General features: G+C 38.4%; 1 pseudogene across 1 annotated transcript in view; it reads left to right on the top strand.

The window, feature by feature from the left end:
• LOC104680682 overlaps window positions 1-23,522 on the top strand; it is a 37,776-nt pseudogene that overhangs the window by 5,442 nt on the left and 8,812 nt on the right. The window contains exons 4-5 of the transcript XR_004055009.1: window positions 88-1,014; window positions 22,761-23,054. The product of XR_004055009.1 is annotated as a putative coiled-coil domain-containing protein 144C (transcript). The remainder of the gene's footprint in view (window positions 1-87; window positions 1,015-22,760; window positions 23,055-23,522) is intronic.

Genomic DNA, 23,522 nt, shown 5'->3' with positions numbered 1-23,522 from the left:
TACATGTTCAGGTTATTCTTTAATTTCAGAGGAAATCATGATATGTCATTTTATTGAGTGCTACTAAATGTTTCCTTTCTTACTTAGATTTCTCATAGGCATAAGGAAGAAAAGGATCTCTTGCATGAAAATTGCATGTTGCGGGAAGAAATTGCCTCTCTGAGACTGGAAATAGATACAATAAATAATCAGAACCAGCAAAAGGAAAAGAAATATTTTGAAGATATTGAGGTTGTGAAAGAAAAGACTGATAACCTTCAAAAAATTATAAAACTAAATGAGGAAAAATTAACAAAAACAATACTGCAGTACAGTGGACAGCTGAACGATCTGACAGCTGAGAATAAGAAACAGAACCAAGAAAGACTGGAAATAGAAATGGAATTATATCGTTGTAGACTGGCTGCTGCTTTACATGATTGTGATCAAAGTCAGACATCAAGAGACCTAAAACTTGATTTCCAGAGAACAATACAAGAGTGGGTTCATTTCCAGGACAAAATAAAGGTTGATATGTCTGACCTACAAGCTAAGACTGAGATTCTTTCTGAAAGACTTTCTAATGCTGACAGTACAATCAGCAGCCTACAAATTCAGCTCCATAACACAAGAGATGCTGATGAAAGAAAGAGTTTGATTTTGGAACGTTTGCAAAGAGACCTCAGTCAAACACACTGTGAGAAGAAAGAAATTGAACAAATGTACCAAACTCAACAAAGCAAAGTGAAGAAATACATTGCCAAGCAGGAATCTGTAGAGGAGAGATTATCTCAACTAGAAAATGAGAATACATTGCTTCGACAGAAACTTGATGATGCTCACAGGAAAGCTAACAGTCAGGAAAAGACAGTCAGTACTATCCAAGACCAATTTCATGCTTTTGCCAAAAATCTTCAAGCTGAGAGTGAAAAGAAGATTCTTTCACTACAAGAGAAGAACAAGGAGTTGAGAGATGAGTATAGTCATTTACAAAAAAGAATGCATCAATGTGAGAAAGAGAAAGCACGAAGAAAAGTAAGTATTAAGAAAGATAAAATATTTTTCAATCTTCCTGATAGAAAATGTAAAGTCATATTTGGTTATGGCTAAATGGTGTATCTGTAGCAGGACAAGCTGCGGACAAAACCCCTCAGACACGGAGATAGTGAAGAGAGTGGCTTTAGTCAGCTGGGAGCATGGGCAGGCTAGCGTCGTAAAATTCGAGCTCGTCAGGTGCTCAACTTCTGTCCCTTTTAAGGACTCACAACTCTAAGGGGGTCTGCATAGAGGGTCATGATTGATTGAACAAGCTAGGGGGTACGTGACAGGGGCTGCAAGCCAGGGGGTACGTGACAGGGGCTGCGAACACCACCAGCGGTCAGAGTGAAACAGAACAGAACAGGAGCTTTCACAATGTCTTTCCATACAATGTCTGGAATCTATAGATAACATCAGTTGCTAGGTCAGGGGTTGAATTTTAACTACCAGGTTTGGGTCAAGCAGGCCCAGGCCTGGTTTAGGGTCTGGTTCCTAGGCGCTGGGTTACCTGCCTTTAGTTTCGCTTCTCTTTCCTTTTCTGAGTATGAAACAATATAAAACAATGTGAGAGGGTCTCTCTCTTCCCTCAGTATCTAGTTAAATATAAAAATATATAGATGATAAATGTATTTACTATATCAGCCTAGAAATGTACAGCGAAAAATAAGTTAAACCTGAAAGATGCTTTACTTTGAGTAAAGAAATTGTGTCATCTATGAAATTTTAAGTTCAGTTGCAGTGTTAATAGGTACAGACTAATATTCATAATGTAGTCTTATGCTGCTGAAATGATCAGTTGCAATGCCTTTATGTGGCCCTGTTTTAAGACGATGATGAAGCAGATAAACAGAAATGCTCGTATTTGACATGAGTATTTTGAAATTAAGATTCAGTGAGGAGGGTTACTTTGTCCGTTAATTCCAGATTTCCCAGGTGAACTGAAGTATACTCCTGTATCTCATAATACTTTTCCCTCAGTAGTTTTGTGATGTATTTAAGTTGGTATAATCTTATTTTTATTAGTATCAATTTGACTTAAATCTGAGATGATTTCAGTCTCAAATTACTTGTTATGACCTCTCAATTCTTTAAAGGCATTTACTTTTCTTTCTTTCTTTTCTTTTTTTTTTTTTTTCTTTTTGAGATGGAGTCTTGCGCTGTAATTTTTGTATTTTTAGTAGAAATGGGGTTTCACCATGTTGACCAGGCTGGTGGTCTTGAACTCCTGACCTCAGGTGATCTACCCACCTCAGCTTCCCAAAGTGCTGGGATTACAGGCGTGAGCCATCGCACTCCCACCTAAAGGCATTTACTTTTTATTAAATCATAATTTGGGACAGATGTGAATTTCAGAGAAGCCATGTTAGATTTAATCTTACCACTGGTATTTATAATTTACCTTTTGAATGTTTTTACAAAGAATTTGCTCATAATTTTCATTTCAAGTCTCACTACCTATCATTCAGATATAACTTTGACCAGTACAGAGGTAATTGTGGCTATCTGTGATTTACTTGTTTGGCATTGAGTCCCATTTTCAAACTAATGAGAGGTGGCAGGATTCCATATATAGCAGGAATGGACTGAATAGGTGAGACAGTTGTAGGAGCTAAGGTCAGGAGGGAGGTAGAGGCCAGGTTACCTAGGGCCTCAAAGGCCATTGGAATTTTACTTGTATTCTGAGATAAAAATCTTTTGGAAAGATCTGAGCAGGCAATTGAATATGCAAGGAACTCTGAGGTTGATTTGAGCTTCTAATAAAAAGAAGGAAAACATTTCACAGTGTGGGATATGCCACCAACAGCCCCACCCACAAACTGATTTCTTTTTTAGACTTCAGTAGGTTGTTAAGCATGGCAGATGTTTCAGGGAAGAGTGAATAGTGGGCTGAATCTATTGCCTAAGTTAACAGAAAACTGATTTGGCAGGAAGATAACACCTTCTGTGTCCTTGACTGAATTCAATAATAAACAAGAATGTGTGCACATAAGGAGGTGAACCGTATATGTGTTGATATTTTTCAAAGTATATATATTAGAGTTAAATCTTACTACCATAATTTAATAATAAGGTGATTTATAAATCAGTAACAATTAAAAATACCTTCACAGGTAGTTATGAGACAACTGCAACAAGAATGGACCGATCCCCTAAAACAACAACCTACATCAGAGGCTACATCACATTGTCACATTAATTTAGATGAGACACTCAATTCAAAGAAGAAATTGGGTCAAATCACAAGTGAAGTATGTATGAAACATATCAACAGTTAATCTATAGGTGGTGAAATAATGTCAGATGTTTTAGGATACTAATTGCAGTGGATGACTTTCTTTTGTATTTTTATTATAATTCATTTTATTACAATTTTATTATCTTTATAATGCACTTGTTTCTTAACCTCTGGCTTTCATTCTGTCCTTTTCTCGTCATAAGTACATACATTTTAAAAATAAGGATCATTTCCAAAGATCCTTAAGAAAGTTGGGAATTATTCAGTATTCCTCACAGAAGTTGAGAGACTTTGTTTTTTTCTGTGAAGTGGTATTTTTTAGTGATTTCTCTATTGCCATGGTGAGGCAAGCCAGATTAAATTGTAGGACAATGCTTAATAGAATGTTCCAGAAAATTGTCTTATTTCTTATCTTTACTTTTGTGAATGAGTACAGAATCTGTGTATATTTATTTCTTGAATTTCAGGATAACTTGTACAGAAAGGCCATAGTACTGTTCTTCAAAATGCAAATGTTTTAATTTACAAACTACTTGAAATGTTAGGCACTTCCTTCATTTTCCTTTCATTTTAAATATGTTGTGCTTTTTTACAAATCATGTATAGTATGTACATCCAAAGTACAGAATTCAGAGATGTATCTAGATTCTACCACTGAATTTTTAAAAACAGTTTTACTGAGACATACTTCTCATACCATACAGTTTACCCATTGAACGTGTACAATTCATGGTCTCTTAGTATATTCCCAGGGTGTGTAACCATCACCATCAACTGTAGGATATTTTCATGACCCTGAAAAGAGCCAGCAATCTATTTTGTTTCCATAGATTAGCCCACTCTGGACACTACATATCAGTTGAATTACACAATATGTGGTAGTCTTTTGTGACTGGCTTCTACTAAGCATAACATTTTTAAGGTTCATTGTGTTGTAACATGTATCAGTATTTAATTTCACCTTATCGCTGAATACTTTTCCACTGCATAGACATACCACTCATTTATTTAGCCATTCATCAGGTGATGGACCTTTGGATTCTTTCCATATTTTGGCTATTACTAATCATGCTGCTGTGAACTTTTATGTACAAGTTTTTGTGTTTGCATATGTGTTCCTTTCTCTTGGGTGTATACATATGAGTTGAATTTCTGGGTCATATGGCAACTCTTTGCTTAACCTTTTGAGGAGCTGCCAGTCTGCTTTCCAAAGTGGTTGCACCATTTTACATTCCCATCAGCATTGTATGAGGGTTCTAATTTCTCCACATCCTTGCCAATATTTTCATATTTTTGATTGAAAAAGGATTCCAACCTAGAGGTATGAAGTGGTACCTCATACCACATTGATCAAAATCAATGTGGTTTTGATTCATATTTCCCTAGTGATGAATGACTTTAAGACCCTTTCTATGTGCTTATGAGGCATTTGTATATCTTCTTTGGAGAAATGTCTATTCAAATCCTTTGCCCACATTAAAATTGGGTTGTCCTAAATTTCTGAACTTTAAGAGTTCTTTATATACCCTAGGTGTAAGTCCCTTATCAGAGATGTTTCCAAATATTTTCCATGGCTTTCCTTTTTATTTTCTTTTTTATGATTTATTATGTTTTTAAAATTTATATAATTTTAAATTGTAGAGAGAAGGCCTCACTATGTTGCCCAGGCTGGTTTGGAACTCCTGAGCTCAAGCAATCCTCCAACCTCAGCCTCCCAAAGTGTTGAGATTACAGCTGTAAGCCACCATGCCCAGCCTCCTTTTCACTTTCTTGATGGTCTCTGTTCAAGCACAGAAGTTTCAATTTTGATGAAGTCCAGTTATTTTATTTTATTTTATTTTTGCAGTCACAAAGATTTATGGCTGTGTTTTCTTCTAGGAATTTTATAGTTTTAGTTCTTACATTTACTGGTTCTATTTTGTTACTTTTAGATATGAGATTTGGTGAAAGTCCACCGCTATTCTTTTGCATGTGGATATACAGTTGTCCCAGCACCATTTGTTGAAAAATCTATTCATTTCTCATTTAATTTTTTTACACCCATGTTGAAAATCAGTTGACCATAAAAGTGTGGGTTTGTTTTTGGATTCTCAATTCTAATATATTGAGCTACGTCTATCCTTATGCCAGCAGCAAATCACATTTTAGGAAAACTCGTTTTCAGTCTTGTTGCTTATTACCAGTTGTCTTATGTAAGAATAGAAATTCAAGTAGTAGAATGTCTTTAATTTCACTTTTTGCTTCGTGAAGGAGTGTATAGCCAGCTTATGCCTTGTTGACTCCATGGCATGATGAGAGTCAGGCTTACGAAGACAGATCCCATTTATTTTTTTTCTCCAGTCATACCTTTTGTCTCTCACCCAGTGCCTCTCTCTTCACTCCCATTTCCATCAAATCTTGGCCACAGGATATGCTGACTCTGTCTACTATTGATTGCATTATGTTTTATTAACTCATTGTAAGTCATAGAGTCACGTGTAGATTTTAACTAACTATGAAGGGCAGAATTAAGGCTAGGCTGTCATCTTTCCTCATTGGAAATTGAGCTAATTCATCATGTTGCAGTTCACAGTTAGATCCTCTTTTGACACAGCGCCTGGTTCTCTTGTACACCCCCAGAGTTGAATTCTCTGCTTGGCACAGATCCTACATTCTCAGAAACCAGAGTTCCCTGCATTTACCTCCTTTTGCTTAAACAGAGATGCATAGCTATGCTTTTATAGTTCAACACATAATTCATTGCATAAATACTTCAACCCATTCAAAGAACAACTTCCAGGAGTGCAGCAACCAGAAATCAGGTCATGTCCAGGCATTTATCAGAAACAAGTAGTCGAATTGGTTGTATGAAATTCAAAATTTCAGAGTCAATTTGTATGATATGGAGAAGCATTTTGGTACAACATAAAGATGAGACGCTCTTCCCTTCTCCATACAAATGAGCTTGAAGTAAGGTAAAGGGGAACTTGTGTTTAATAGCTTAACACTCAAAGGACACTACCTTTGTTTTACTTCTGAGATTGTTAAAACTGATTCCATAATATTTTTTTATTTCCTCATTGAGGAAATCGAAATGAAGACTGAATCCTAGATTGATTAATAAATACCCAAAGTTGCTTATGACTTTTAGAATTTCAGTTCATTGAAATCAGGTACAATGTCTGATTTTTGGTTATTAATGAAGTATTTCTAGTTTTTTCAACTTTATACTTCAAATTATATATCTCCTTCCTTCCTCATCTCCTCCACGAGTGCATAAGAGTTTTGTTTTTCTCCCCAACCTCACCACGATTTTTTACTTTTGGGGCTTTGTTTGTTTGTGTGTTTTTTGTTGTTGTTGTTATTGTTGTTTGTTTTTGACAGTAGCCATTCTGTGGTGAGACAATATCTCATTTGGGATTTTATTTCCATTTTCCTGTTAGTGATGTTGAGTACTTTTCCATATTTTTGTGGCTATTCATACATCTTCTTTTTAGAAATGTCTCCTTAAATTCTTTGTCTGCATTTTAGGGGGATTATTAACTACTTTTTACTGTTGAGTTGTTTGAATTCCCGGTATATTCCAGATATTAGACCTTTCTCAGATGAATAGATTTGTAAATATTGTCTCCCTGTCTACAGATTGTTGGTAGTTTTTTTCACTCTGTTGGTTGCTTCCTTTGCTGTGAAGAAACTTAATTTTAATATAGCCTCACTTACCTATTTTTGTTTTTATGCCTGTGCTTACTTTTGGCATATGCCTGTGATAACTTAGCTATAAAATCTTTGCCTTCACCAATGTCCTGAAGCATTTTCCCTGTATTTTCTTGTAGTAGTTTTATAATTTTGTATCTCGTGTTTAAGTCTTTAATCCATTTTGAGTTGATTTTTGTATATGGTGAAAGATAGGGACCTGGTTTCATTCTTCTTTTTACAGATACCCACTTTTCCCAGCCCCATTTGTTGAAGAGAGGGTTCCTTCCCCAATGTATGTTCTTGACACTTTTGTTGAAAATCAGGTGTCTGTAAATATGTGGATTTATTTCTGAGTTCTCTATTCTGTTCCATTGGTTTAATTTTCTGTTTCTATACCAAGACCATACTCCTTTGGTTACTGTAACCTTGAAATATATTTTGAAGTCAGGTAGAGAGATGCCTCCAGCTTTGTTATTTTCCCTCAGGCTTGGCTTGTATAGTCTAGCTTTTTTGTGGTTCCATACGAATTTTAGGATTGTTTTTTCCATTTCTGTGAAGAATATTATTGGGTTTTTTTGTTGCAAGTTATAAAGGGCATTTTATCTTATTTATTCTTTCTCTTTCTTAACTTTTATTTTAGATTCAGGGGATACATGTGAAGGTTTGTTACAAAGGTATATTGCATAATGCTTAGGTTTAGGGCACAATTGAACCTATCACCCAGGTAGTGAGCATAGTACCTGGCGTGTCATTTTTCAACCATTGTCCCAACCCAATCCCCCTTCTTATAGTCCCCAGTGTCTATTGCTCCTGTCTTTATGTCCAAGTGTACCCAATGTTTAGCTCCCACTTATAAGTGAGAACATGTAGTATTTAGTTACCTGTTTCCACATCAGTTTGCTTAGGATAATGCCCTCCAGCTGCATCCGTGTTGCTGCAAAGGACAGTATTTTGTTCTTTTTATAGCTGCATAGTATTACATATTGTTTATGTGCTACGTTTTCTTAATCCAGTACACCATTGATGAGCTTCTGGCTTCATTCCATATCTTTGCTATTGTGAATAGTTCTGCAGTGAACATATGGGTGCATGTGTCTTTTTGGTAGAATGATTTTTTTGGGGGGAATGGGTATTTAATCCTACTAATGGGATTGCTGGGTTGAATGGCAGTTCTATTTTTAGTTCCATGAGAGAAATCTCCAAACTGCTTTCCACAATGGCTGAATGAATTTACCATTTTCTCCAACAGTGTATTAGAATTCCCTTTTCGCTGTAGCAGCTCTGCCCAAATCTGGGTGGTTGTTGCTTATTTTTTGACTTTTTAGTAATAGCCATTATGTCTGGTGTGAGATGGTATGTCATTGTGGCTTTAATTTGCTACTCTCTGATGATTAGTGATGATGAGCAGTTTTTTATATGTTTGCTCTCCACTTTTATGTCTTTTTTTGAGAAGTATCTGTTCATGTATTTTGCCTGCTTTTATATACATATATTTTAAATTCCTGTTTGTTGATTTAAGTTCCTTATGGGTTCTGGATATTAGAACTTTATTCAGCGTAGCTTGTAATACCTTCTTTCATTATTTAGGTTGCCTATTTAGTCTCTCGAATGGTTCCTTTTCCTGTGTGGAAGCTCCTTTGTTTAAGTAGGTCCCAATTTTTCATTTAGACTTTTGTTGTAATTGCTTTTGAGGACTTATTCATAAATTATTTTCAGAGGCTGATTTCAAATAGTGTATTTCTTAGGTTTTCTTGGAGGATTTTTATGGTTAGAGGTCTGTTAAGAATGTAATTCAGCTTTCATTAATTTTTGTATGTGGTGATAGCTAGGGGTCAAGATTCATTTTTCTGTGTGTGGATAGCCAGTCATCCCAGCACCATTTATTGAATAGGGAGTCCTTCCCTGTTGCATATTTGTGTTGGTTTTGTCAAAGATCAAATGGTTGTAGGCATGTAGTTTTATTTCTGGGCTCTCTATTCTGTTCCATTGGTCTAGGTGTCTATTTTTGTGCCAGTACCGTGCCAATTTGTTTACTGTAGGCTTTGTTTACTGTAGTATAGTTTGAAGTTGGGTAATGTGATGTGTCAGGCCTTGTTCTCTTTGCTTAGGATGGCTTTGGGTGTTTGGGCTCTTTTCTGGTTCCATATGAAATTTTAGAATAGTTTTTTTCTAATGCTGTGAAAAATGACATTGGTAGTTTGATAGAAATAGTATTGAATCTGTAGATTGCTTTGGGCTGTATGGCCATTTTAATGCTATTGATTTTTTCAATCCATGAGCATGGAATGTTTTTCCATTTTTTTGGTGTCATCTATTTGCTGTCATGATTTTTTTCAGCAGTGTTTTGTAGTTCTCCTTGTAGACACCTTTGATCTCCATGGTTAGATGCATTCCTAAGTAATTTGCTTTTTTGTGTGTGGCTATCGTAAATGGGATTACATTCTTGATTTGTCTCTCAGCGTGAACTTTATTGGTGTATAGAAATGCTACTGATATTTTTACATTGATTTTTGTGTCCTGACTGAAGTCATTTATCAGTTCCAGGATAAATTGGAAGACTCTTTAGAGTTTTCTAGGTATAGAATCATATCATCCACAAAGAGAGATAGTTTGGCATCTTTTCCTTTTTGGATGCCTTTTCTTTCTTTCTTTTGCCTGATTGCTCTGACTAGGAGTTCCAGTACTATGTTTAATACATGCGGTGAGACTGGGCATCCTTGTCTTGTTCCAGTTGTCAAGGGGAATGCTTCCAGCTTTTTTTGTTCCTTTTTCTTTATTTTTTTTCTTTATTGTTTTATAGAGACAAGGTCTAACTGTGTTGCCCAGGCTGGTCTCAGACTCCTGTCCTCAAGTGATTCTACTGTCTTCACCTCCCAGCATGCTGGGGTTACAGGCATGAGCCACTGCACTCAGTCCCTACTTCCAGCTTTTGCCCATTCTGTATGGTTTTAGCTGTGGGTTTGTTACCGAGGGGCCCTTATTATTTTGAGGTCTATTTCTTTGATGCCTAATCTGTTGAGTGTTTTTTTCATGAAGGAATGATGGACTTTATTGAAAGCTTTTTTGCATCTTTTGAGATGACCATACGGTTTTTCTTTTTCACTCTGTTGATGTGGTTAAACACATTTATTGATTTGTGTACCTTGAACCAACTTGAATCACAAATATAAAGCCGACTTTATTGTGGTGAAGTTAGTTTTTGATGTGTTGCTGGATTTTGTTTGCTGATATTTTGTTGAGGACTTTGTTGTCTACATTCATCGGGGATATTGGGCTGTGTTTTCTTTATTTGTTGTGTCTTTGCTGGCTTTTAGTATCAAGATGACGCTGGTGTCATACAATGAGTTAGGGAGAAGTATCTCCTCAATATTTTGGAATAGTTTCAGTAGGTTTGTTAACACCTTTTCTTTGTGTGTCTGGTGGAAATTGGCTGTGAGTCAGTCTGATCTGGATCTGTTTTTGGCTAGTAGGTTTTTTATTACTGATTCAATTATAGAACTTGTTATTCATCTGTTCATAATTTTAATTTCCTCCTGGTTCAATCTTTGTTAAGTTGTGTTTCCAGGGATTTATCCATTTCTTCTAGATATTCTAGTTTGTGTGCATACAGTGGTGTTCATTGTAGTCTCTGAGGATCTTTTGTATTTCTATGGGATTGGTTGTAATGTCATCTTTGTCATTTCTGATTGTGCTTATTTAGATGTTCTCTGTTTTGTTGTTTTGTTTTAATTTGTCTAGCTAGTGGCCTTCAGTATCATTTAGTCCTTTTGGTTTCATTGATCCTTTGTATGGATTTTGGGACCTCAAATTTCTCAGGTATGCTCTGATTTTAGTTATTTCTTTTCTGCTGCCAACTTTGGGGATTTTTGTTCTTGTTTTATAGTTCCTCTCAGCACAGTGTCAGCTTGTTAATTACTGATCTAACTTTTCGACAGTATTTGTTTTGTGCTATGAGCTTTCCTCTTATGCTGCTTTTGCTGTATCCCAGAAGTTTTGGTATAATGTTTCTTTTTGCTTATTACAAATAATTTTTTGATTTCTGCCTTAAATTATTTCTTATCCCAATGTCATTTAGGAGCCAGTTGTTTGATTTCCATGTAATTGTGTGATTTTCAGAGATCTTTTTGGTATTCATTTCTATTTTTATTGCAGTGTAGTACAAGAGTATGGTGTCGTGTGATTTCATTTTTTAAAAATTTATTATGACTTGCTTTATGACCAAGCATATTGTTGATCTTGGAGTAAGTTCTTTGTGCAGATGAGAAAAAAGTGTATTCTATGGTTGTTTGGTGGAATATTCTGTAGATGTCCTGTTAGGTGCAATTAGTCAAGTGTCAAATTTAAGCCCAGAATTTCTTTGTTAGTTTTTTGTCTCGATGATTTGCCTTAACGCTATCAATGAGGTGTTGAAGCCTCCCACTGTTATTGTGTGACTGAGTCTTTTGGTAGGTCTGGAAGGACTTGGTTGTTTTTGAATCTGGGTGCTCCAGTGTTGGGTGGGTATATATTTAGGATAGGGATATCTTCTTGGTGAATTGAGTCCTTTATCATTGTGTAATGCCCTTCTTTGTCCTTTTTTGGCTGTTGTTGGTTTAAAGTCTGTTTTATCTAAGAATAACAACCCCTTGTTTTTTGCAAGGGGTGACAGATCTTTGTCCATCCCTTTACTCAGAGCCTGTGGGTGCATTACATGTGACATGTGTCTTCTGAAGATAGCAGACTGTTAGTTCTTGTTGTTGGTTTGTTTTTTTAATTCAACATGCCTACTCTGTGCCCTTTAAGTGAGGCATTTAGACCACTGAATTCAATGTTAATATTTATATGTGAGATTTTGATACTGCCATGATGTTTTTAGCTGGTTGCTTTGTACTCTTGATTGTGTAGTTGTGTAACAGGGTCTGTGGTCTATGTACTTAAGTGTGTTTTTGTGGTAGTGGGTATTATTCTTTCTTTTCCATATTTAGGACCCCCTTAAGAATATCTTATAAGTCTGGTCTAGTGGTAATGAATTCCCTTAGTGTTTGTCTGGAAAAGATTGTATTTCTCTGTCACTGATGAGGCTTAGATTAGAGTTACATGAAGTTCTTGGCTGAAATTTCTTTAAGGATGCTGAAAATAGACCCCACTTTCATCTGGCTTATAAGGTTTTTGCCAGAAAGAGGTCAGCTGTTCACCTGATGCAGGTGTTTTAGCTGCCTGTAAGATTTTTCCTTTCATGTTGACCTTAGAAAGTCTGATGGGCTGTGCATCTTGGGAATGGTTGTAGAGGTTCTGTGAATTTCTTGAATTTTTCCATCAACCTCTCTAATGAGATTGGGGAAATTTTCATGAACTGTATCATCAGATATGTTTTCCAAGTTGCATACTCTCTCTCCTTCTCTCTCAGCAATGCCAATGAGTCATAGATTGGTGTCTTTACTAAATCCCACATTCCTCAGATGTTTTGTTCATTTTAAAATTGTTTTATCTTTATTTTTGTCTGGATTGATTCAAAAGACTGATCTTTGAGTTCTGTAATCCTTTCCTCTACTTGGTCTCATCTGGTTTTGAAGTTCCCTCCTGTGTTGAATTTTGCAGCTCCAGAAGTTCAATTTGCCTCTTTTTAAAAATGGCTATGTCGTGTTTCAACTCCTGGATGGTTATACTGGTTCCTTGGATTGGGTTTCAGCTTTCTCTTTAATCTCACTGAGCTTTGTTGTCATTGAGATTCTGAATCGCATGTCTGTCATAAAGCATGTCATTACACTTTAATCTGGTGAGATTTTATTACTGGGGAGCTAGTGTGATTTTTTTGGAGGTAATGAAACTCTCTGATTTGTTGAATTGTTGGAGTTCTTGTGCTGATTATTCCTCATCTGAGAGTGCTGCAGTTTCTTTATCTTTTTGAAATTCCTGTCATTTGGATGGGGATTTTTGTTTTTATGTTCTTTTCTTCCCTTTGAGGGTTTGTGGTGTGTATTGTGTATCGTTGATTGGCTTTCTTTCTGGGTGGTTTCAGATAGCCAGGACTCCACACAGGTTCCTTCCTTGTGGCTACTTTCCTGCACTGGATTTCTACAAATGTGTGTTGAAGGTATATAATGATTTTTGTTTGGTGGTGTAATTCAGTCTGCAATCCAGGAGATGGTGCTCTAGAGTATGGGCTGGCATGCCTCTTTTCTATTTCAGTGTGTTTGCAGCAGTGCTCTGGGGAAGAGGAAGAAGTAGGATTGGGAAGGTGAGAGATAACCCCCTCACCAAATCAGTTCCTGGAATTTGGGAGAGCCCCCTCCAATCACTGGTGCCACACATGAATTTTATGGGCTGCACACCTCCTACCCTTAGGGTGGCCCAAGCCACAAGTTAGGTTGCTAAGAGACCAACAACTCCCTGGAGACCTGCTGGTCCTCTGGGCTTGGTAGAGTCAGAGCAGGTTGTAGAGTATGTCTGTGTGTCTGCGGGTGGTCTGTTGATATAATGGTCAAGGCGGGAGGATCCCCGGGCAGGGCTGTGGTTCTGTGGGGTGCAGCTGGTGTGGTGCCCATGGCCCAGGATATTTTGCCCAGCAGACGGCTGTGGGGACCACCCAGCCACACTTGCCCAACCAGGCCTCCCTCCATTGTCTGTCCACAGGGCAGGCCCAACTAGGTAGTTTTGTCTCCCATCCTTCCACACCCAGATCACTAGGACTGTTAGCTGTTTCAGGCTCCCTCAGGCAGAGGCCGTGGACAGACAGGTTACACCCTTCCTGGACAGGTGTTGTAGAAGCAGGGTTCCCAACCTCCAGGTGGTGGACCAGTACCAGTCAGTGGCCTGTTAGGAACTGGGCCGCACAGCAGGAGGTGAGGGGAGGGCTAGTGAGTGAGCATTACCACCTGAGATTTGCCTCTTGTCACATCAGCAGTGGCATTAGCTTCTCATAGGAGCACAAGCCCTGTTGTGAACTGTCTACGTGAGGGATCTAGGTTGCGTGCTCTTAATGAGAATCTAATGCCTGATGATCTGAGGTGGAACAGTGTCATCAGTGAAACCATCCTCAGCCCCGCCAGTCTGTGGAAAAATTATTTTCCACGAAGCCAGCCCCTGGTGCCAAAAAGGTTGAGGACTGCTGTTGTAGAGGGAGCTCACCTGGCTCCCACACTGGCATATGAACTCAGGCCTCCCTCTTCTTGGCATTCTGAGAGAGGAAACTTCTCCTGTTCTTGAGCTCAGGCCACAGATACCAGCTCAGTATACTTGAGCAGCGTGCTTGAATCCTGGGGGTATCGAGACCAGGTTCATGACTTTGTCTTCTGGTCCCATGGGGTTGAGCATTGGCTGTGCTGGGGATGGGGGCTGAATTACTCCTAGGCCTCTGGCAGAGCACTCAGATGGGGCAGTGGAGGCTATGCTGTGTGCTTACCCTTGTGTGAGTAGCCAAGCAGGGGCCTTGGGAGGGACTGGTGGACAAGAAGGTGCACAGACCAGATATGCTGCAGTCCCATGGTAAATGCAGCCCTACTGTCTGCTGGCCTGGCGGTAAACAGGAGCTAGAGTCATTCAGAGCAAGGTGGAGAGCCCTGGGGGATGGGTGCCTATGGTCATGTTTTGCTGCAGCTGCACCAGGTGCCAAACCCTCTGGGCTGTATGCAGGTTTGAGCTCTGCCTGTGACTATTCGCAATTCAGGTGTCTGTGTGGGTCCAGGGATCTCTGGGAGCTAGTATCCCAGAGTTCCTTGCTGGGAGTGTGGTGCTGCACAGTTCCTTCACTCACCCCTTCCTTAGTTTCTGGATTGGGGAGCGATGCTAGTGCTTGGTGACTCTGTGCGGGCTTCCCAGATTTCTTCCCCTTCATCCTTGATGCCTGCATTACCTCTCTATCAAATTTCAGTGTTTTCTCTCCAAAGACCTGCTTGAAGTGTGATTATTTACTTGATATTTTGGTTTCTTTCTCACAGAGAGGCATTTCCTGGCTGCATGTGGTGACCATCTTGTTTCCCCCTAAAAACATCAAAACTTGGTATTTAATAGAGCTTGCATTGAATCTGTAGACCGCTTTCAGTAATAAGGTCATTTAACCAATATTCTTCCGGTCTGTGAGCATGCAATATCTTTCCATGTTTGTGTCCTCTACAATTTCTTTTGTCAGTGTTTTGTAGTTTGTTTGTTTGTTTGTGTTTTTTTTATAAAGGTCTTTTATCTCTTTAACTTTTTCTGAGGCATTTAATTATTTGTAGCTAGATTAGTGGGACTGCCTTCTTGACGTCTTTTTGTTCTAGTTGATTATTAGTGTATAGAAATGTTACACATGCCATTGGCACTGTTCTTATGTGCTGATTTTGTGGCCTGAACCTTTGCTGAATTTTTTAGTTCTAACAGGCTTTCTTGGTGGCATATTTATGGTTTTCTGTATATGAGATCAGGTCATGTGCACAGGGAGACGATTTGACTTTCTGTTTTCCAGTTTGGATCCCCTTTATTTCTCTGATGATTTTTGTATCTGTGACCTTCAGGGATATTGGCATATAGTTTTGTTTTTGTGTCTTTGTCTGGGTTTGGCCTTAGAGTAATACTGACCTTTAGAATAAACTATGAAGATTTTGTAATAATTTATGAAAACTTGGTGTTAGTTTTTCCTTAAAACTTTAGAAGAATTCAGAGTAAACTTAACCCAATTTTAGACATTTCTTTGTGGGGATACTTTATTGCTGATTCAATTACATTACCTGTTATGGTCTGTTCAGGTTTCCATTTCTTCTTGGTTCATTCTAGCTGGTTATACATTTCCAGGAATGTATACATTTTCCCTAGGTTTTCTAGTCTGTTGGCATATAGTTGTTCATAATAGTCTCTCATGACCCCATCTATTTCTTTGGTATCAGTTTTAATATATCCTTCTCTGTTTCTCTTTTTATTTGCTTGAGTTTTCTCTTTTTTCTTGTTTAATATGGTTAGCAGTTTATCAGTTGTGTTTATATTTTCCAAAAATCATCTTTTACTTTGAAGGATGTTTTGTTTGTTTGTTTTGCTTTTTTACTCTACCTCATTCCGTTCTGCCCTGCCTTTATCATTTCTTTCCTTCTACTATGTTTGAGTTTTGGGTCTGTTCTTGCTTTTTTGGTTTCTTCAGGTGCATTGTTAGGCTGTTTATTTGAAGTCTTTCTCATTTTTGGATGTAGCTGTTAATTGCTATAAATCGCCCTCTTAGTGCTTCTTTTGTCGCTTTCTATAGAGGTTGATTTTTTCCCCCCATTTTCATTGGTTTCAAGGTATTTTTACTTTTTTTCTTAATTTATTGATTGGCCCAGTTGTTCATTCATAAGCAGGCTGTTTAAGTTCCATGTGTTTGTACAGTTTACAAAGTTTTTGTCATTATTGATTTCCATTTTTATTCCATTGTGGTTTGAGAAAATACTAGCTATGAGTTTTTAAACGCAATATATGGTCTATTCTGGAGAATGTTCTTTGTGCTAATGAGAAGAATGTGTATTCTGCAGCTTTTTAATGAAATGTGTAAGTGTCAGCTAGGTCCATGTGGTCTATAGTGCAGGTTCATTTTGATGTTTCTTTGTCAGTTTTCTGTTTAGATGATCCCTTCAGTGCTGAAAGTCAGGTGTTAGAGTCCCTATCTATTATTGTACTAGGGACTATCTGTCTCTTTAGTTTCAGTGATGTTTGCCTTATATATCTGTGTGCTCAGGTATTGAGTGCATATACCTTTATAACTGTTGTATCCTCTTGCTGAATTGATCCTGTTATTATTATATAATGACCTTCTTTTTCTCTTTTATTTTTTTAACTTAAGATCTATTTTGTCTGATATAAATATAACTACTCCTGCGTGCTTTTGGTTTCATTTGCATGGACTATCCTTCCATCCTTTCACTTGCAGGCTATGTGACTTTACAGGTGAAGTGAGTTTCTTGTAGGCAGCATATCATTTGGTCTTTTTTTTTTGTAATCCATTCATTCTATCTATATCTTTATTTGGGGAATTTAAATCAGGTATAGTCAAGGTTTTTATTGATAGGTGAGGACTTACTCCTTTCATTTTATTAATTGTTTAGTGATTGTTTTGTCTATCCTCTGTTCCTTTTTTCCTCTTTTATTGTTTACCTCTACAATTTAGTGGTTTCCTGTAGTGATAATATTTGATTCCTTTCTCTTTTTCATTTTTGTACCTGCTCTACCAATGAGTTTTATAGTTTTTTGATTTTCATGGTGGTAGACACTGTCTTTTTGCTTCCGGATTGAGGACTCCTGTAAGCATTTCTTGTAGGATCAGTCTAGTGGTGATGCATTCCTTCAGATTTGCTTGTCTGAGATGTTATTTCTTTTTCAGTTTTATTTATTTATTGGAGACAGAAGTCTCACTCTGTGGCCCCAGCTGGAGTTCAGTGGCATGAACCCAGTTCACTGCAACCTCTGCCTCCTAGGTTCAAGCAATTTTCATGCCTCAACCTCCGGAGTAGCTGGGACTACAGGCATGAGCCACCATGCTTGGCTAATTTTTTTGTATTTTTAGTAGAGATGGGGTTTTGCCATACTGCCCAGGCTGGTCTTGAACTCCTGAGCTCAGGCAATCTGCCCACCTTGGCCTCCCAAAGTGCTAGGATTACAGGGATGAGCCACTGCACCTGGCCCCTCCTTTTCAGTTTTAAAGGATAGCTTTGCCAGATATAGTATTCTTGACAGGCAGTCTCTTTCTTCCTGCATATTAAATATATCATCTCATTCTCTCCTGTCCTCTAAGGTTTCTGCTGAGAAATATGCTGTTTGTCTGATACAGATTCCCTTGCATGTGACTTGGTGTTTTTCTCTTGCTCTTTGTCTTTGACTTTTGACATTTGACTGTGATGTGCCTCAGAGAAGACTTTTTAAATTGTATTTCTTTGGGGATCTTTGAGATATCTGTATCTAGATGTTTATATCTCTCACAAGACTTGGGAGTTTTTCAGCTATTATTTCATTAGATTGGTTTTCTGTGCCTTTTCCCATCTCTTCTATTTCTGCAACTCCCAATATTCGAAAAATTTTTGGCTCATGATGGCCCATATATAACATACACTGTCTTCTTTCTTTTCTTTCTTTTTCTTTTTGCTTTTTATTTGTCTGACCTCATATAAAGACCTCTCTTCAAGTTCAGAAATTCATTCTTCTGCTTGATCTAGCCTATTGCCAACATTTTCAGTTGTTTTTATTTTATGTATTGAATTCTCAGTTCCAGGATTTCTGTTTGGTTCCTTTGCATGCTGTCTTTTTCATTGTTGAATTTCTTATTTAGATCATAAATTGTTTTCCTGATTCCTTTGTATTATCTATCTTTCCTATCAGGAATCTTTCCTGATTCCTTTGCATTATTGTATATCTCACTATGTTTCCTTAAGATCATTATTTTGAATTTTATAGGTTTTGTTTTCTTTGGGATTTGTTACTGGAGAATTACTGTATTCCTTTGGAAGTGTCATGTTTCTTTAATTTTTTATACTTCTTGTGTCCTTTATGTTGATAGCTGTGCAGCTGGTGTAACAGTCACTTCATGTAGTTTTAGGTGTCAACTTTTTTCTGTAGATGTATCTATGTTGTTGGTTGAATATGGTGCTTTGGCATTGATGATGGGGGGCGTGCATTGGTGTAGTCTCCATATACTTATGTTTTCTTCTGCTGTAATCAACATCAGTGTCAGGTAAGTTCCTCAGTGGCTTACAGTGTAATTGTTAGTAGTGGGGGATGCTGTGGTGAGGCCTTGATGGTGATGGGGAGGACAGCAGGCCAGTCCTCAGGCACATTGATGGCATATACAAGTACTAGACTGGCAGCACCAGGCCAGGCTTGCCAGTTTTTGGTGGCAGTAGGGTACCTGAGTGGGCTGGCCCTTGGGCCTCCAGGTGGTGTGTGCTGGGATCAGAGGTGGCAGTAGGAGGCCAGCCCAAAGGACCTTGGTGACACTTGTGGCACTGGAGATGACAGTAGCAGCTGGGGGTCGGACCTCGGATCCCTTGGTAGCATGCATGGGCACTGGTAGTGGTGAAAGCAGGCTGCATGGGCATTTCTCCAGGCCCCTGTGAGGAATATTTGGGTGGGTACCTATGGCAGTGTGTGGAGCAGGCTTGTCCACAGGTTCACTGAAGGTACATGCAAGAGACTTTGTCAGTGGCTGGTGAGGCAGCCCTGTCTTTATGCTCCTGGATGCCTTGTGCAGGTGCCAGGTGGGGCAGTAGGACGGTCGTTGGTGTCAGTGGTAGATGGCGCCTGGGTAAATGCACACAGACCTGGTTGGGGTGGGCTGCTCCTCAGGGCCCTGGACAGTGTATGTGAGCACTGAAGCAACAACAGCAGAAACAAGCAAAGTAGCCTTGTCTTCAGGCTCTCATATGGCTCACATGGGCACTGCCCCTGGTGGGTTTGGCAGGCTTGTTCTCAGGCTCCTTCATGGTACACTTGAGTGGGCCAGTTCTCCGGCCTCCTAAACGTATGCACAGGTATGCATAGTACTGCCACTGAAGGGGACAGGACTGCTGTTGGTGGCAGTGGTATCAGTCAGGTGGCTCCCAGGCTCTGGAGAGCACACGCTTAGGATCCCTTTGACCTAGAGCAGTTTCCCTGGTGGGCTATTAGGTGACCACCTATTACCACAGGTATAGGGGGCTGTGGGGCTAGGGATTTGGGGGAATCTGTCCTTGCTTTGAGATGAATCCTGGCTGGGCTGCCTACCTCAGTTCCCTTTCCTTCTGTCATCAGAGGATCCCTCTCAATTTCCTGCTGAATTCCAGTATGCTCTCTTTGATGCTTTCCTCAAGGTGTGGTTACCTACTTGCTGTTTTGGTTTTTTTTTTTCAAATGAGATGAGTGCTGGATATTCCCAGTCAGCCATCTCGATGATATCTTTGTCTATGCTGTGCATATTAAGGAATGTATAGACATGTTTTAAAACCTGCACAATTGGCCCTATAACTACAATTCTAAAAATTTCTACCACTTGAAAAACACACTCATTTGTAATTATTACCTCCCACCCTATACACAGGTTTCATTTTGTATGGCAGCAGGCTCAGGCTTAAAGTGCAAGATCCTAACCCCCCACCACACATATACACGTTTCATTTAATATGGCAGCAAGCTCAGGCTTGAAGTGCAAGATCCTACCATCTTTATCACGTCCAGTAGAGATATCACCCTGGGTTGTGCTTTCTGCGGTATAACCCCTTGAGTGCATTTCTTGTCAACACTAAGACTTAAGAATTAAAGGGACAAGTTATCTACCACTCACCCACCCAGCATTCTCCTAAACTGCTAGAGACCCTCCTATTGAACAGAGAGAAAATGGGAGTCACAAACGAAATACTAGACCATAGCAGTTCTGAAATACAGTCTGATGTGTGCTTCTACTTCTTTGATTTGGACTTCGTGGGAACCATCCTCTGTGGCTGTTTGTGCTGCCTTCTTGATTCTTTGTTGTATCCTTTTCATAAGCAATGACCTGTGTTTTCAGCTAAGTGGTTTCCTCAGCCAGCTTCCTCCCTATAGAACTTCTTAGGTCCTAAGGCCTCTTTTCATTTTTACTGTCTTGGTGTCTTTTAATCCAAGCTAGCAAGCAGTGCTATTGTTACTACAATTCTCTTAAATACTTAGAGTCTCTTGTGAATTTTACTTGGGTTCTTGTCATGGAAAAACCTCTTGTCCAGATCTCTTTGAGATAAGCACTTCACCTTGTGCTTCCTGTGAAGCTGTAGTAGGACAGTGCCTTAAGATGCATATTCCCTTAAGATCTTTAAGGGAATTTGAGGCACCACCTTAAATCTTTCTGAGGTCTTAAGAAAGGGTCTTACACTGACAATCTTGGCTTCACCTTCAGACTGTGTTCTCCTGGCAGCACCCTGGATTTGATCTTATCCCAGAGGCCATTTATCTCAGCAATACAGGTGCCCCTCAAGTTAGGATGGGGTTATGTCTGGATGACTGTTTGCATTTGTTATGACTGATATTTTCAATTTATGGGCCATCATAAATTGCAAATATTAGAAGTTGTGGGTGGGTTTTCCATTTATAAAAATTTCCATTTACAATGACTTTATCCTGATGTAACCACCCCTGTAAGCCAAGAGGCTTACACATACCATTTTGTTACTCAACACATATCATTTTCACACTATTATAAAAAGTCAGAAAATGGTGAGTCGAACCATGTTAAGTCAAGGACTGTCTATATTTGGGAATCTGACATGTGGAGAGGCTGTAAAAAGGAAACAGATACTTGAACCCAGAAAGTCCTGGTTCCTTTATATGCAGTAGTCTTTCTTTAGCTTATCTCTTGCATTGGTTTTACTTTCAGCGGCTGTGTAGTAACAGTGCAATTTCCTTCAGGTTCCAGAATCATTGTCTTCACTATCCTTGAAACCCTTCCTACCATCTTCGAGGACCATTAGGCTTCCACTAACAGTCTCTTTAAGACTCTTCTTGTTTTCATGCTTATTCTTCTGTGGGTCCTTTCATCTTCCACTTAGCTCCTGGTCCAATGATAATCCAACGTGTTTTAGTAGTTTTTGTTGTTCTGTTATGCATTCCATATGTAGTGTCAATATCTGTATCAGTTATTTTTTGGTATATAACAAAATGCCGTGTTTCAAAACAACATCTATTTTGTTCACAATCTGCAGTTTTAGGCAAGGCTCAGTGGGGCCAGCTCACTTGTTCTTTACTTGGCATCAGCTGAGGCAACTGAAAGCTGAGAACTAGAATCGTCTAAAGCCTTGTTCATTCACCTGTGCAGCATTTGAAGCTGGCTTTTGGCTGGGATGTTAGTTAGAGAAGTCAGCTCGAACACCTACCTACCTGAGGATTCACGGTGTGGTTTGGGCTTTCTCACAGCATGTTGGCTGCATTTTAAGGACAAGTGTCCCTAGAGAGAAAGAGTCAAGTAGAAGCTGTAACCCCACCTTAGAAGTCACCCAGCAGTTCTGTCACATTGTGTTCACAAGAAACCGGTTGTCAATGCCAGCTTGTATTCAGGAGAGGGAATGTCATGGGAGAAGTGGCAAGCAATTTGTAGATGTTTTAAAACCACTGCGTCACTTACCTTTATAAAATAAAAAAGAATCATAATTATTTCCTCTAAAGGAAAGCAGTTCTTTCCAACTCAGCACCACTGAAACTTCAGTGCAATTTTTTGTTGTCACTGTTTAATGTGCTCCCTTATTTTGTGTAAAGTAACAATAAATTACAAGACTATACTACTGAATTAAGCCATTTTTCTTCAGAAAAATGGTATGGATCATGCCATTGAACTTTTATACTGGGAGATGTGATTGCTTCTTAATTCCAAGTATCATTACTCTTTGAAATGTAACTCAAATTAGCATAAGACATTTGCAGTTCAGCAAAAGGCTTATGGTATTGGAATCCATTTTTTTTTCAAGATTTATTCATTAGAGTCTTATTTTCAGAGTCTTATTATGGGAGCCATTTATTGACTCAGGCCCAAATAATTCAATATGATGCCCTTAAAACTTCATTACAAATTATGGAGAATGATAGTGGGTTACAGGAATAAGAGACTTTGTGCTAACGGGGTGACTTAGAGCCATTTTAAGGAGGACAGCCATGAAACAATCATAGGAAAACAGAAGTCTAAGATCAAGTCCAAATGTTGTGTGGCAAAGAGGATGAAAGTAAAGGACAAATTTGTGTGAATTCTGGTGATTTTAACTTTGTTTTTAATTTTCTGAGTAATCCAAGGGTCTGTATTTTATGACTCTACAACAGTATAGGTAACATTTTATTGCAACTGAATTTATTTAAAACATTATTAGTTTTATGTTAGACCATTCTCAGTCTACCTTCTTCATTACAAAACTATACTGTTTTACTCATGCAGGTTGACCTTATAGAAGCACAGGAAACTGCACCTTCACGATGTCTACATCTGGATGCAGAGAATGAAGTTCTTCAACTTCAACAGACATTATTCTCTATGAAAGCAATACGAATGCAATGTGAAACACTACAGAAGAATAAGAAGCAGCTGAAACGAGAAGTAGTAAACCTCAAAAGTTATATGGAGAGAAATATGTTAGCACATGCTGAAGCTGAACAGCATAAACGGTTGATTGAAGAAAAAGCAAGGAAGGAGATAGCAGAAAAAGTAAACGAAGCCGTTCTCACCTTGCAGGTTGGTTTATTTATCTGTAATGTGCTTTCATTCATTTCACTGCAAATTTTATTTTGGATATATACATCATACATGTTTTCTCTACTTTCCTGACAGCAATTTGTTTGGTAGACTTCTAGAAGGAAGGTGGTATTTGTTTCTCCATTTAAATATTTTCATTTCCTTCATTCTTATAACTAAATTGATCTTCCATAATAATAATTATCACTAGAAAATCATTTGATTACTAAAGCCAGTTGGCATAATACAAGACTAATAGAAAAAGTAAAAAAAAAAAAAAAATTGTGATTTAGAAATTATACCATACCGTTGAACTGCTTTTAAGTTACATTGTTCCACTTTTAAAATGTAAACTTGATTCTGTCATTCTTTGGAGAATTGTTCTACAATTCAGATTCAATTATTAATGCAGTTGGTACTGATAATACGTTAAGCTTGAGCTTCTTTCTTTCTTCACATTGTTCTTAA

This window comes from Rhinopithecus roxellana, chromosome 19, assembly GCF_007565055.1.
Source record: "Rhinopithecus roxellana isolate Shanxi Qingling chromosome 19, ASM756505v1, whole genome shotgun sequence".
In the NCBI taxonomy this organism is placed as follows: domain Eukaryota; kingdom Metazoa; phylum Chordata; class Mammalia; order Primates; family Cercopithecidae; genus Rhinopithecus; species Rhinopithecus roxellana.
This window is presented reverse-complemented; position numbering and strand designations above follow the sequence as displayed.